This window comes from Oncorhynchus mykiss, chromosome 13 (genome assembly GCF_057628025.1).
Source record: "Oncorhynchus mykiss isolate SJ-2025 chromosome 13, ASM5762802v1, whole genome shotgun sequence".
NCBI lineage: Eukaryota > Metazoa > Chordata > Actinopteri > Salmoniformes > Salmonidae > Oncorhynchus > Oncorhynchus mykiss.
Window position 1 is genome coordinate 31,074,764 of NC_143034.1, and position 12,839 is coordinate 31,087,602.

Consider the following 12,839-nt stretch of genomic DNA (forward strand, 5'->3'; position numbering starts at 1 on the left):
ATAGATTCATTGTATTGTGGTGCCGTAGACTGTAGTGAGTGTGATGCTTAGCAGAATGAATGGCAGCTGTGGGGCTGCGTTTTCTGGCTCATTGCTCTGAAATGGCTCTCCTAGTGCCATTGTCACCGTTACTGCGGTGAGTAGGGAGTCTCTTTCTCGCTCTCTCTCTCTGTTCTTCCCTCTCTCTCTCTCTCTCTCTCTCTCTCTCTCTCTCTTTTCTTTCCCAAGCAAGAAGCCCCCACGTCATCGCTTCCCTGGAGCTGTGAGTGGGGGATGGGAAGCAGGGATGGAGAGAGGGAGGGATGAGGGGGAGGGAGGGGTGGGGGGGGTCGATGGACAGGCTGCCGGGCTCGTGGGGAGGCGGCGGAATTCTGCAGGTTGCCACGGTGAGCCAGTCGATAGCGTATTGAGCACTTGGCTGCCGCAGAGTGTGCAGGAGTCAAGAAGAGGGGAAAGAGAAGGAGAGAAAGAGAGGGAGAGAGAGAAAGAAACCGTGTCTCTGCCCTTCAGTGTCTGTAGCAGAGCCCATGCACGCATGTACGCACGCACGCACGCACACACACATACACACACACACACCATTCAAAATCCATTATCTGCCCACTGCAGATTTGAACCAGACCACATCAGCCCTGCTATAAGTTGGATTAAAGCGCAGCTCAATGGAAACTTAAGTACGTGATCGCTTCCTTTCCTGGAGGTGCCAGATATCCTCTGTGTGTGTGTATGTGTGCGCGTATCCTGTGTGCGTGTCTGTGTGTGTATGAGCCGAACACCCTCCTGTGTCATGCAAATTGTGAGTTCCTGGTCGGTCTGTGAGGAGGGAACAAGGCCATTGATTGGAGTACCTAACGCCGCGGAGCACGCTCCTCTCAATGGTGTCCTGTGGGGGAGCAAATTTGCCTATTTTGATTGAATTTTAATTTTCCGGAGGTGGTGCAGTGAGAGAGGGAGGGAGTAATGGGGCTTTTCATTTCTCCAGTGAAAACGGCGGCTGCCTCCTCCTCTGCGGCAAGGGAGTGGATTCATGAAAATGATGTTTTATGGAAAAAAGGATCATTATCAGTCGATTTGGCAGAGTTGTTTTAAAATGGAGGGAAGCGGTTTGGCCAATGTTCAAACAAAGAAATAAGAAGTTGTCTACACAATGCCTGGTTTAAATAGGACAATAGGCTGTATTTGTTATACACACTATATTCTGACCAATAAAATGCTCTATTGGTTTATAAGACTATTATCTATTGCCATATATGGGAAATGGAAGCTCTATCATTTTATTTGTATTATATTTTATATCATATAACACTATATATCAGAGTGGAACTGAATTAGAGCCCACTAGTGCATTAACGTCTGGCCTTTATCCTGGCTCTTTCTCATAAATTCATATATGTGGATTATATTGCACTTATTACATAATGACAATACATGTTCTTTTTACCATATCTTTTTTAGTCATAAAAAAATAAAACTGAATTATAAAGCACCAGTGGATTAGGGCTAGGTACTGAATAGTCCACTTCCTTTGGCCGTTATCCTGGGTTTTTCTCCTTGATTTTAATAGGACTTCCTACGTGAATCTGCCCTCATCCCAGCCTAGGGCTCTGGTCAAAAGTAGTGCACTATCTATGGAATAGGGTGCCATTTAGGACACAACCTTGGTATTCATCTTGACCTTATTCTTCTCTTGACTTTGCCTGCCTGCTTGGCTCTCCAGCTCTGGGCTTTTGACATGTGGCCACATTTTCTCCACTGTACATCTCTCACCCTGGGTTACACCGAGAGAGATAGAGAGATAGAGAGAGAGGGAAAAATAAATGGAAGATGGATTTCACCCATGTGCTGTATATGAGAGCGAGAGCAAAAGAGAGTGAGCGACAGAATGATGGAGAGAGCGAGGGAGAGAAAGAGAAAGACAGCGAGAGACAAACAGCGATCAATGTCTGTGGATTTCTGCATGGACCACCCCACCACTCTATGCCAGAGAACTGTCCCTGTATCCCTCCCTTCCCTGTTTTCCTCTCCATGGGTCCCATCCAGCCTGTCCCTCTCTTTTCTGCCCAGTCCAGTCCAGTCTGTTAAAATCTCTATAAATAACCAAGCCCTGCCTTCTCTCACAGACAAAAGAGACAGACAGTTGGTGTTGCTGGTTCTGCTGGTGTTCCATTTCAATGCCTTCAATGGCCCCTCACTCCCTGCCAGAGCTAGTAGGATGACGGGGATGGAGGGACCACGAAACATCATTAAACCAATGGGTTCCTTTGATGGCTCGTCTGTTGTCTCCTGACCCCGCCTGCCCCCCATTGTTTGTCCGGTAATCACGTTAACCAACACAGGCGCTGGCCTCGGCACGTTCCCCCGACAACAAACAGGTGGTCATTAGTGAGGGTCAAATTCATTATGAGACGGCTGGCTTGTTACGACGTTGGAGATTGAGAGAGAGAGTGGGGAGCGAGGAAGAGACTGGAGAGAGAGGACAGCGGGGGGGACAGGGACAGGGCCAGATGAGGGAGATGCGCGTAAACGTAAGCAGACACGGAGAAAAACACATTCACACAACATGTAGGCGCACACACGCGCAGACAAATATACATGCACACACACACACGTACACACACAAAAACAAACCTATGCACATCACATCAAAGTTTATTTGTCACGTGCGCCGAATACAACAGACCTTACAGTGAAATTCTTTACTTACAGGCTCTAACCGACAGTGCAAAAAAGGTATTATGTGAACAATGGGTAAGTAAAGAAATAAAACAACAGTAAAAAGAGAGTGAAAAATAACAGTAGCGAGGCTACAACAGTAGCGAGGCTGTAATAGTAGCGAGGCTACATACAGACAGCGGTTAGTCAGGCGGATTGAGGTAGTATGTCCATGTAGATATGGTTAAAGTGACTATGCATATATGATGAACAGAGAGTAGCAGTAGCGTAAAAGAGGGGTGACGAGTGGTGGGTGGCGGGACACAATGCAGATAGCCCGGTTACATCATAAACACACACACACACACTTTCCCTAACACACATCTCTCAATGCGAGCCCTATACAAAAGCCAGAGGTAGAGCTGTTGATCTGGGGCCAGTTGAGGGCTGTCTGCAGAATTATAACTTGGGGGCTTGTGCAAAGCTGTGCAGTCTGGGAGAGTAACACGAGACAAATTTGGCATGGACAGACAGCGCACATTCACAGCTCACACACACACACGCACATATGCACACACAGGGCCGCACGCGTACCCACACACACACCGTGCACACACGCGTACAGACACACACACGTAGACGATACACACACGCACACGCACGCACACACACACACACACAGCGAGATCTGTCTCATAAATCAGAGGCCTCTCAAAGAGGGCCGGAAACCCAAGGACAGCTCAGACACGTGGAGCAGACAGACACAACCAGGGAGGGCCTCTGGTCCCACGCCACCGTCTGGGAGAGTGTGTGTGGAGGTTCTAGTGTGTGTGTGTGTACGAGAGATTCTGATTTACTTAGGATCCCCATTAGCTGATGCCAATGGCAACAGTTAGTCTTACTGGGACCCGACACATAATTACAGACAAAAAAAACGTTTCAATTTATATACATTTAAAAACATGAACATGTAGACATTCCAGACTTAAACATTCCAGTGCCTTCCGAAAGTATTCATACCCCTTGATTTATTTCACATGTTGTTGTGTTACAGCCTGGATTCAAAATTAATTAAAGATATTGTTTTCTCATCCATTAAACACAATACCATGTGAAAACATGTTTTTTTATTTTTTATTTTGCAAATCTATTGAGAATGCAGAAATATGTCCTTTAAGTAAGTAGTAGGTACTACTTTGTAGAACCACCATTGCCAGCGATTATAGCTGTGACTCTTTCTAGGTAGTGAGTTTTTCCAAACCTGGATTGTGCAACATTTGCTCATAATTCTTGTCAAAATTCTAATTGGTTGTGGATCATTGTTAGAACCATTTTAAGTTATTGCCATAGGTTTTCTTTGTAGACTTAAGTCAAAAACTGTAACTCGGTCACTCAGGAACATTGTCTGTCTTCTTCGAAGCAACTACAGTGCAGGTTTGGCCTTGTGTTTTAGGTTATTGTCCTGTCAAGATGGCACCGACGGACATGGCAGCTCTAGCTCCTAAGCAACTTTGCAGTATTTCGTTTTGTTTTTTGCATTATTAGCCCAGAACGTTTCTTGCATTATTACATACAGTCGAAAAACATAAAAAATAAACAAGAATTTCGCGACACCTGCAATAACATCTGCTAAATATGTGTATGTGACCAATAAATGTAGATTTGATTTGAAAGGTAAATTAATTTCCCAGTGTCTGGTGGAAAGTAGACGGAACAAGGTTTATCGCTATGATTTTGCCTGTGCTGTGCATTGCATTTATTTTTTATCCTGAAAAACTCCCCAGTCCTTAAAACCTCTTGAAGCTAGGGGGCACTATTTTTATGTTTGGAAAAATAACGTTCCCAAAGTAAACGGCCTATTTCTCAGGACCAGATGCTAGAATATGCATATAATTGGCAGATTAGGATATAAACACTCTAAAGTTTCCAAAACTGTCAAAATGTTGTCTGTGAGTTAAACAGAACTGATATTGCAGGCTAAAACCTGAGGAAAATCCAATCAGGAAGTGCCCCTGTTTTTGAAACCTCTCTGTTGTTATGCATCCCTATTGCCCATTTAAATGGATATCAACCAGATTCCTTTTTCTATGGCTTCCCTAAGGTGTCAACAGCCTTTAGACATAGTTTCAGGCTTTTATTTTGAAGAATGAGCGTGAACGACCACATTGCGTAAGTGGATAGGTGGGGGCTCTCAGAGTGAGTTGTGCGCAAAAGAGAAAGGTGGCCATAGTGTCTTAGTGAAAAGCCAACTGTCCCGGTTGATATATTATCGAATAGATATTTGAAAAACACCCTGAGGATTGATTATAAAAAACATTTGACATTTTTCTGTGGACATTATGGATAGAATTTGGAATTTTTGTCTGCGTTGTCGTGACCTTTCCGGTGGATTCCTGGGCATAACGCACCAAACTAACGGAGGTATTTGGATATAAAAAATATCTTTATGGAACAAAAGGAACATTTGTTGTCTAATTGGCAGTCTCGTGAGTGAAAACATCCGAAGATCATCAAAGGCAAACGATTAATTTGATTGCTTTTCTGATTTTCTTGACCAAGTTACCTGATGCTAAGTGTACTTATTGTTTTGTCGAGTGATCGATAAACTTACACAAATGCTTGTATTGCTTTCGCTGTAAAGAATAATTTCAAAATCTGAGACGACAGGTGGATTAACAAAAGGCTAAGCTGTGTTTTGCAATATTGCACTTGTGATTTCATGAATATGAATATTTTCTAGTAATATTATTTGACTGCTGATGACAATTTACCGGATCCGGAATGGGTGGTTCAGAGAGGTTAACGATTACAAGCATATCCATAACATGATGCAGCCACTACCATACTTGAAAATATGGAGAGTGGTACTCAGTAATGTGTTGAATTGAATTTTCCCCAAACATAACATTTTGTATTCAGGACAAAAAGTGAATTGCTTTGCCACATTCAGTTTTACTTTAGTGCCTTGTTGTAAACAGCATGCATGTTTTGGAATATTTGTTTTCTGTAAAGGCTTCCTTCTTCTCACTCTGTCAATTAGGTTAGTATCGTGGAGTAACTACAATGCTGTTGATCCATCCTCAGTTTTCTCCTGTCACAGCCATTAAACTCTGTAACTGTTTTACAATTGGCCCCATGGTGAAATGCCTGAGCGGTTTCCTTCCTCTCTGGTAACTGAGTTAGGAAGTATGCCTGTATGTTTGTAGTGACTGGGTGTATTGATACATCATCCAAAGTGTAGTTAATAACTTCACCATGCTCAAAGAGATATTCAATGTCTGCTTTTTTTTTACACAGATACCCATAGGTGCCTTTTTTTCCGAGGCATTGGAAAACTTCCCTGGTCCTTTGGTGGAATCTGTGTTTGAAATTCACTGCTCGACTGGGGGACTTTACAGATAATTGTATGTGTTGGGTACAGAGATGAGGTAGTCATTAAAAAATCATGGTAAACCCTATTTTTGCACACAGAGTGCAACTTCTTATGTGACCTTTTACGCAAATTGTTACTTTTGAACGTATTTAGGCTTGCCATAACAAAGAGGTTGAAAACTTATTGAGTCAAGAATTTTTAAACATAAAATGTATAAAATATCATTCCACCTTGACATTATTGGGTATGGTAGGTCATTGACAAATAATCTCAATTGAAACCATTTTAAATTCAGATTGTAACACAACAAAATGTGTAAACAACTAAAGACACACCAATTTCACAATTTAAAAAAAATACAACCAAAGAATAATAATGTGTGGGTGTGTGGTGTGTATTGAGTGTTAGAGAGAGAGAGAGAGAGTGTGTGTGTGTGTGTGTGTGTGTGTGTGTGTGTGTTTGCATCTATCGGTTGCACATACAGTGCATTCGGAAAGTATTCAGACCCCTTGACTTTTTCCACATTTTGTTTCATTACAGCCTTATTCTAAAATGTATTTAATAGTTTTCCCCCCTAATCAATTTACATGCAATATCCCATAATGACAAAGCAAAAACATATTTTTAGACATGTTTGAAAATGTATTAAAAGAAAAAAAACAGAAATATCACATTTACATAAGTATTCAGACCCTTTACTCAGTACATTGTTGAAGCACCTTTGGCAGCGATTACAACCTCAAGTCTTCTTGGGTATGACGCTACAAGGTTGGCACCACTGTATTTGGGGTGTTTCTCCGATTGTTTTCTGCAGATCCGCTCAAGCTCTGTCAGGTTGAATGGGGAGCGTCCCTGCACAGCTATTTTTAGGTCTCTCCAGAGATGTTCGATCGGGTTCAAGTCTGGTCTCTGGCTGGGTCACTGAAGGACATTCAGAAACTTGTCCCGAAGCAACTCTTGCGTTATCTTGGTTGTGTGCTTAGGGTCGTTGTCCTGTTGGAAGGTGAACCTTCGCCCCCAGTCTGAGGTCCTGAGCGCGCTGGAGCAGGTTTTCATCGATGATATGACCAACAGGAGTTGCAATATAGTCTGCTACCATCTTCAATAGTTTACCATCTAAGTTGTGGCGAAACCAGATGGTTTCTCGTTATTGATGGACAGCAATCATTTTTCCACCTCTCTCACACTAACTTTACAGAATTAAAAATGACAGTTTTTCTCTCATCATTAGGTCTTTTATGTATGAATGTGACGGCTCACAGTTGTTGTTGGAATTTCATGCCTGAGTTTATAATATAGTCATTAAAAGAATTAGCAATAGCAAAAAACAATTGATGAATGAGCCTTCTGTTTCAATGAAAGATGAAAGATGAAGTTGAATTAGTCTTTCTGTCCATAATTTCATTTAATGTACTCCAAAGCTTTTTTCCATGATACTTTATATAATTTATTTTCAAATCAAATCAAATTTGATTGGTCACATACACATATTTAGCAGATGTTATTGCGGGTGTAGCTAAATGCTTGTGTTCCTAGCTCCAACAGTGCAGAAGTATCTAACAATTCACAACAATAGTCTAAAAGTCAAATAATTGATTTAAGAAATAGAGAAATATTAAGAGTGGCATTGACTAAAATACAGCAGAATACAGTATATACAAATGAAATGAGTAAAGAAGTATGTAAACAGTATTAGAGTGGCCAGTGATTCCATGTCTATGTATATAGGGCAGCAGCCTCTAAGGTGCAGGGCTGAGTAACCGGGTGGTAGCTGGCTAGGGATGGCTATTTAACAGTCTGATGGCCTTGAGACAGAAGCTGTTTTCAGTCTCTCGGTCCCAGCTTTGATACACCTGTACTGACCTCACCTTCTGGATGATAGCAGGGTGAACAGGCCGTGGCTCGGGTGGTTGATGTCCTTGATTATATTTTTGGCCTTCCTGTGACATAGGATGCATTAGGTGTCCTGGAGGGCAGGCAGTGTGGCCCCAGTGATGCGACCGCACCACCCTCTGGAGAGCTCTATGTTTATGGGCGGTGCAGTTGCCGTACCAGGCGGTGATGCAGTCCAACAGGATGCTCTCAATTGTACATCTGTAAAAGTTTGTAAGGGTCTTGGGGGCCAAGACAGATTTCTTCAGCCTCTAGTTTCATAATAGTTACTCTTCTTTTTGTTCAGTTCAGTCACATAATTTGTCAATTTACAGTAAGTTTGCCAATCAGCTGTGCAGCCAGACTTTTTAGCCACTCCTTCTGCTTCATCTTTCTCAACCATAAAAGTGGGTAAGAGAATGAATGTATGTGTGTGAGTGAGAGTGTGTGCATGTGTTTGTGTGTGTGTGTGTTTGCTCATACCCGGGGTTCCTAATTGTGCGGTGTGAATGTGAAGTGTGTATCAATGAAAACATTGTTTGCATACAGTAGCACCTAGCCTGAGTGTATATTTGCCAAGGTGTTTGTTTCTGTGGCAGCACAGCCATATGTTTGTTTGTTGTTTTTCAATGTGGGGTTTGAATCAGTATTTAAGTCTCCATCTCTCTGTCTCTCTTTTACACTCTCATCGCTCTCTCCCCATCTACTCTCTCCCTTTGTCTCGGTTTGTTCTCTCTCCCTATCTACTCTCTCCCTTTGTCTCGGTTTGTTCTCTCTCCCTATCTACTCTCTCCCTTTGTCTCGGTTTGTTCTCTCTCCCTATCTACTCTCTCCCTTTGTCTCGGTTTGTTCTCTCTCCCTATCTACTCTCTCCCTTTGTCTCGGTTTGTTCTCTCTCCCTATCTACTCTCTCCCTTTGTCTCGGTTTGTTCTCTCTCCCTATCTACTCTCTCCCTTTGTCTCGGTTTGTTCTCTCTCCCTCTCTCTCGCTTTTTGATCTTCCCCCCCCCCCTCTCTCCCTCTCATTATCTCTCTCTCCCTCTCATTCTCTCTCTCCCTCTCATTCTCTCTCTCTCTCTCTCCCTCTCATTCTCTCTCTCTCCCTCTCATTATCTCTCTCTCCCTCTCATTCTCTCTCTCCCTCTCATTCTCTCTCTCTCTCTCTCCCTCTCATTCTCTCTCTCTCCCTCTCATTCTCTCTCTCTCCCTCTCATTCTCTCTCTCTCTCTCTCCCTCTCATTCTCTCTCTCTCCTTCTCATTCTCTCTCTCTCCCTCTCCTTCTCTCTCTCTCCCTCTCCTCTAGCTCAGGCAGTGTGAGGTTTTCCCTACCCAGGCAGAGAGAGCCAGGAGTGGGGGAGGGGGAGACGAGGGGAGACGAGCGCTGGAGCTTGAATTATGGATTTTGAAAGATTTACCATTGCTGCTGGACTGCGGATGTTCGGATGGAGAGGGGGGGGGGGGGGGGGGGGGGGGGGTTGTACAGGTTCCAAAAAAAGAAAGAAAATTGAAATAAAAATGTCCCCTTGCGAGAGAGTGTGTGTGAGAGAGAGAGAGAGAGAGAGAGAGAGAGAGAGAGAGAGAGAGAGAGAGAGAGAGAGAGAGAGAGAGAGAGAGAGAGAGAGAGAGAGAGAGAGAGAGAGAGAGAGAGAGAGAGAGAGAGAGAGAGAGAGAGAGAGAGAGAGAGAGAGAGGAGGGAGGAGGGAGGGAGGGAGGGAGGGAGGGCGAAGGCTTGGCTGACCAATTCCACACATCTCTTTTTCCAGTACTTTTGACTTTCAGCCTTTCCTCTGGAAGGCGCTGAAAACAAAGCTGCCTTGGTCAGGTGGTGAATGTGAACGCTAACCCTCGTGTGCCACGTTCTCAAAACACAGTTATCTTGGAGGTTTTAAGAGGCCAATAAAAACATGGTTAGATAGCTGAACTGCCGCGGGCTATAATACACACATGAATACACACACACACACACATGAACACACACACTAACACTTGCTGCTATCTCTTCTAGATTGCGTCTCTCTTGCAAAATACATTTGATCTCAAAGAGACTAACCTGGATAAATAAATATATAAATAAAGATCATGGAGAATATTTCAGATCGCACTGGTTATCGTATTGGTGCATAGTGTACACTACTTAAAGCACACTAACACTAGAGAAAAAAGGTGTCTTGAGCCGAAGGGATCTTGCATATTACCGTTTTCTTTCAATAACTTTGGTGCTATTTTCACAAGTATTTGGTGAATTTTCTAAACTCTAAGTGCAACATTTTAAACGGATAACATTTGTAATGCCCCCGATCTTATGTTCAGAACCTTTGAGTGTGCATTCATTGGGGTTTCACACATCTTTAACCACTGATTCATGTAACCCTTTCTAGCAGTCAAATGACCTAGTGGCCTCATGGGTGAAATTTGATGAATATTTTTCATAATTTCATACTAAAAAATAACCTGAAAAATCCAGTGTTTCTATGTCAAACGGTTTGCTATACTTCCGTCTTCTGTTCATGTACAGTATATAAAGTGTAATATTGGGATGCAAACTCAAATGGATGACATTCCCACTCTATATCAGACACGGTACATATGTCTTCTGTTTTTAAGCCCATAACCATGTGTGTGAGGTGTATACTTTTGTTTCAAAGTAGATTTGTTGAAGACCACCTAGAAACGCCACGTGGCGCTGATTTAGCCCACTGCAGGAGAAGGTTAGTGAAGCAAAATCAACGTTTTTAGCGAAATAACATGAGCACATTTCATTTCGTCACCAATGCATCATTTTGTCATTTTAATTACCATTTAATCTACTAGCAAAAATGACAAGACACACATTTTAAAACTTATTTTTGATGTGTTGAATAGAAAGAATCATAGACGGTAAATATCATTTCCCATACACTATTTTACTATATTTATCCATGCAGTATTTGTATCCAACGGCAGGTTGTGAGCATACTGAAAAATATGTCAGTCTTACAGTTTCCTTATCCTCATACAGTCCATACGTAGGACAATTCATCAGCAATAGGGGTGGCCTACTGTAAAGCAGCCATTATTCCACTTCTGCCCCGTGCAACATTGTACAAGATCACTTTTTCACCACGTGACTCGTCAACTGATACAGAATCGCCTGTCTCCCTGATTGGAATTCATCATCTTACAGCGTATCGACGAAATTCGGATAATGAGTGGAATATGTTGTTATAGACAACCCAGGTATTTCAGCAGTGCATTGTACACTGCACTATACAGTGATTTCAGAAAGTATTCATACCCCTTGGCTTACTCCACACTTTGTTGTGTTACAGCCTGAACGCAATGTTGATTGGATATACACCCACACACAATACCCCAAAATGACAAAGTGAAAACATATTTTCAGGACATTTATTGAAAATGAAATAGTATTCAAACCCCTGAGTCAATACTTTGTAGAAGCACCATTATCAGCGATTACAGCTGTGAGTCTTTCCGGGTAAGTCTCTAAGAGCTTTCCACACCTGGATTGTGCAACGTTTGCCCATTATTCTTGTAGAAAATTCTTCAAGCTCTGTCAAAATTGATTGTTGATCATTGCTAGACAACTATTTTCAGGTCTTGGCATAGATTTCCAAGTAGATTTAAGTCAAAACTGTAACTTGGGCCACTCTCAATTTATTCCATTTTAATGAATTCACTGTATTCTTGGCAAGCAACTCCGGTGTAGATTTAGCCTTGTGTTTTAGGTTATTGTCCTGCTGAAAGGTGAATTGATCTCCCAGCGTCTGGTGGAAAGCAGACCAAACCAGATTTTCCTCTAGGATTTTGCCTGTGCTTAGCTCCATTCAGTTTCTTTTTTATCCTGAAAAACTCCTCAGTCCTTAACGAATACAAGCATACCCATAGCATGATGCAGCCACCACTAAGCTTGAACATTTGGAGAGTGGTACTTGTTAATGTGCTGTATTGCATTTGCCCCAAACATAACAGTTTGTATTCAGGACAAGAAGTGAATTGCTTTGCCACAATATTTTCAGTATTACTTTAGTGACTTGTTGCAAACAGGATACACGTTTTGGAATATTTTTTATTCTGTACAGGTTTCCTTCTTTTCACTCTGTCAATTAGGTTAGTATTGTGGAGTAACTACAATGTTGTTGATCCATCCTCAGTTTGGTGAAATCCCTGAGCTGTTTCCTTCCTCTCAGGCAACCGAGTTAAGAAGTACACCTGTATCTTTGTAGTGACTGGGTGTATTGATACACCATCCAAAGTGTAATTAACAACTTCACCATGCTCAAAGGGATATGTCTGTTTTTTTTAACTTATTTTTTTTTACCTATCTTCCAATAGGTGCCCTTCTTTGCGAGGCATTGGAAAGCCTGGTCTTTGTGGTTGAATCGGTGTTTGAAATTCACTGCTCGACTGAGGGAACTTTCAGATAATTGTATGTGTGGGATACAGAGATGAGGTAGTCATAAACAAATGATGTTAAACACTATTATGCACACAGAGTGAGTCCATGACACTTATTATGTTACTTGTTAAGCAAACCTTTACTTCTGAACTTATTTAGGCTTGCCATGACAAAGGGGTCCAATATTTATTGACTCAAGGCATTTCAGCTTTTCATTTGCAATTAATGAAAAATCTCAGTTTATTCCATTTGAAATTCAGGCTGTAACACAACAAAATGTTGAAAACGTCAAGGGGCGTGAACACTTTCTGAGAGCACTGTAATTCCAAATTGTTGCACACAGAGTGACTCTTTCCACTTTGGCCCATTGATGTCAAATTGATACATTTATGAGGTAAAAAAATATAAAAATGTACCGTGTTGAGACGTTGCCAAACCATGAACCTAACGTAGCAGGCGTAAACGAAATGCCTGAAACTAGATCCCCTACATACTGGTCTTGACAAGAAGAAGAAAAGAAAAAACGGTCGTGGGAGTTTATTTTC